The sequence below is a fragment of the Helianthus annuus genome, chromosome 10, assembly GCF_002127325.2.
Source record: "Helianthus annuus cultivar XRQ/B chromosome 10, HanXRQr2.0-SUNRISE, whole genome shotgun sequence".
NCBI classification, from domain to species: domain Eukaryota; kingdom Viridiplantae; phylum Streptophyta; class Magnoliopsida; order Asterales; family Asteraceae; genus Helianthus; species Helianthus annuus.
Genome location: NC_035442.2, coordinates 172,043,707 through 172,047,323, shown reverse-complemented (window position 1 = coordinate 172,047,323; position 3,617 = coordinate 172,043,707). Strand labels below are relative to the sequence as shown.

Here is a 3,617-nt window from a genome sequence, read left to right as displayed (position 1 = left end):
AACCCTACTCGACGGGAGAAATCGTCAAAAGTTCTTCACAATATGGTTAGTTTCTTCTCTCAATTTTGTTATTCAATCATCTTTCATCCACATTCAATTTTACAAACCCTAAAGCTCATCTATGGTTTCATCTGTAATTAGATCTTATACTGTTTATTTATGTTATTAGATCTTATAGGATCTTTTTTTTTGTTCAAAACCCATTCGGCAGATCTTAATCATTTTCGTTGTTATTTGTTTGTAGATCGTTCCACATAATTTGCAGGTATGTAATTTATATTAGATTGTTCTTTATTGTAAATGTTTAATGTGAATTTTTTATGATTTTTATGTTTTTTTTTTGTTGATCGAACCTGTTATATGTAAGTTTAACCAACAATCTATAAAAAATTTGTTCTTCATCTCCTTCTCCACAGATGCTTATTGTTTGATTTTTCTTTTTTTTTCGTTGTTTGTTGGTTGTTTGTTGATGATGATGTTGCATTATCCGATTCCAATCATATGAAATGATATTTTGTTGATGTTTTGATTTTGTTCTCATGTTACTCATATTTTTATTTACAGTCTTTTAGTTTGTTGTTGATGATGATATGTTTTGATTGTGTCCGATGTTTTTTGATTGTGTTGTTGAAGATTTACAGTGGTCTGATATTTTTTCATCCGGTATAATGTTTTTGTCTTTGGAATATTGATTTTGTTTCCAAAAAATAAATATTTTTTTATTTTTTTAAACCGTTTCTTTTTATTTTTGGATTTGGAAGTTTCTCAATTGATTAAATTATCTTTTAAAGCTTATTGATTGTTGATTTAGGAATATTGATTGTTTTTCTATAAATACTTTACCGTTTTATTTTTTTAAAAACCTTCATATATATTTTTCAGATATGCATCCCTTGTACAACAGTCCTTCATTTTTAAAGCTTATTGATGAAGATGACCCGATATTTTTGGTACGTTTATGTGTATTCTAATTACTAATCATATTATAAGTAAACTGATATTTATCTTTTCTTTTTTGTTTTAAACTTATAGCAAATAAATGGTGATTTATATTTAGTATGATAATTTATGGCACTGGATGTTAGTGATATAATTTCAGAATTCAAATTTTAAATTTTAAATTTTGAGGTTTCTATTTTAAATTTTAAATTTAAAATTTTGAGCAATTTTAAATTTCGTTAGTGATTTATTTTTAGTATGATAATTTTGCGGAATTAAGGTTTCTGTTTCTATAAATAAATGGTGTTACGTTTTTTGAAACCTCAAATTTAAAATTTTAAGGTTTCTATTTATATTTTTGGAATTTAAATTTTAAATTTAAAATTTTGAGCAATTTTAAATTTCGTTAGTGATTTATTTTTAGTATGATTATTTTCCAGAATTAGGGTTTCTATTTCTATTTCCGGAATTCAAATTTTAAATTTAAAATTTTGAGCAATTTTAAATTTCGTTAATGATTTTTTTTTTGAAACCTCAAATTTAAATTTTAGTGATTTATTTTTAGTATGATAATTTTTCCGGAATTAAGGTTTCTATTTAAATTTTAAATTTAAAAGTTTTCCATTAATGTGTTTCATTTTAAATTTCGAATAAGTAAATTGAATTTAAATTTGAAAGGTTAGACTTTCCTAATAAGTTTGCTTGATTTACGGGATTGAATATTAGTGATTTGATTTTCAGATTTTAAATTTTAAATTTTGAAGTCAATCATTATTTTAAATTTAAATTTTGAAGTAAACCATTATTGTGTTTGATTTTAAATTTTGTATGCTTTGAAATGTTGATGTTTTTTTATGAGATGCTTTGACTATATTATTTGTAATTTTAGGGATGCTTCGAGTCTTTGACTATTGTTTTTGTACTCGAGTTACATATCTCACAAACTTTTTGTGTTTTGTAATTTTAGGTGAATTTCTTTCAGACTCCTTCCCCTACAAGGAACTATTGAATGGGTTCCTATGAGAAGTTGAAGAAAATGTATTTCTTGCACTGTTTTGTGAGTTATATTTTTTTTTGTATTTTAGTTATAATTTTTGTATTTAATTAGTTTTTAATTCTTTAAAGATGTCTTTAATTTCTTTTTAAATCTGTTTTTGTTTCTATAAATATATTAGTGTTGTTAAAGATGATTTTTGTATTCGAAATTATGATTCGGTTTCTGTAAATAGACTTTGTTTCTATAAATAGATTACCGTTATATTTTTTTTAAACAATGGTTACTTCCTTTGCAGTTATGGATAATGAAAACAACGCTCCTTCATTATTAAAGTCGATTGAGGACTATGATCCTATATTTTTCGAATTGTTCGTCGACCAAAAACAGGTTAGTTCAGTTTTGTTGGTGTTGTTTGTTTTTTGATATGTATAGTCTTTCTTTTTTATTTTTGTCTTTAGGTGTTAGTTTGAAATTTTATGTGATTATCTTTTGAAGTTATTATGGTTTGTTTTGTGAGTTATAATTTTTTTGTATTTAGTTATGATTTTTGTACTTAGTTAATTGTTAATTCTTTAAAGATGTCTTTAATTTCTTTTTAAAGTTGTTTTTGTTTCTATAAATAGATTAGTGTTGTTAAAGATGATTTTTGTATTCGAAATTATGATTCGGTTTATGTAAATAGACTCTGTTTCTATAAATAGATTACCGTTATATTTTTTGTTAAAACAGTGGTTACTTCCATTGTAGTTATGGGTCATGAAAACAACGCTCCTTCGTTGTTAAAGTTGATTGGGGACTATGATCCTATATTTTTGGTATGTTTCTTAAGTTTTCAGTTTTGTGCACACAATAAGTTATTGCAACTTATATGTTTTTTTTTTCGATTGATAGGAAATACCATATGATTTTGCAACCTTATTGTGGGGAGAACAACTTCCATATGTCAATGTCTTAAAATTATTGATGATGATTTATCGTGAGTCATTGAGCTATAATTTTTGTATTTAGTTAGTTGTTAATTCTTTAAAGACGCCTTTGATTTCAATTTTAAAGTTGTTTTTGTTTCTATAAACAGATTACTGTTGTTAAAGATTATTTTTGTATTCGGAATTATGATTCGGTTTCTGTAAATAGACTTTGTTTCTATAAATATATTACCATTATATATTTTTTAAAACAATGGTTACTTTCTTTGCAGTTATGGATCCTAAAAACAACTCTCATTCGTTGTTAAAGTTGATTGAGGAATATGATCCTATATTTTTGGTATGTTTCCTTAGTGATTTGATTTTTAAATTTTAAATTTTGAAATCAATCATTATTTTAAATTTAAATTTGAAAGTTTTCCATTAATGTGTTTGATTTTAAATTTCGAATCTGTAAATTGAATTTAAATTTGAAAGGTTAGACCTTCCTAATAAGTTTGCTTGATTTACGGGATTGGATATTAGTGATTTGATTTTCAGATTTTAAATTTTAAATTTTGAAGTCAATCATTATTTTAAATTTAAATTTTGAAGTAAACCATTATTGTGTTTGATTTTAAATTTTGAATGCTTTGAAATCCTGATGTTTTTTTTATGAGATGCTTTAACTATATTATTTGTAATTTTAGGGATGTGCTTTTATTTTGATTCATTAGGTGTTTATTTTGGATGGTCCGGAGTTTTTGGCTGCAACT

The 3,617-nt window shown here is 24.4% G+C and overlaps 1 long non-coding RNA gene across 2 annotated transcripts; it reads left to right on the top strand.

Moving 5' to 3' along the window:
• The first annotated feature begins 2,658 nt into the window (after positions 1 to 2,658).
• LOC110883523 lies at positions 2,659 to 3,617 on the top strand. 2 transcript variants are annotated; one of them, XR_002560500.2, is made up of 3 exons: positions 2,659 to 2,751; positions 2,828 to 2,912; positions 3,579 to 3,617. It is a non-coding gene; the product is annotated as an uncharacterized LOC110883523 (long non-coding RNA). The 2 variants fall into 2 exon arrangements; XR_002560499.2 differs by lacking the exon at positions 3,579 to 3,617 and adding an exon at positions 3,135 to 3,172.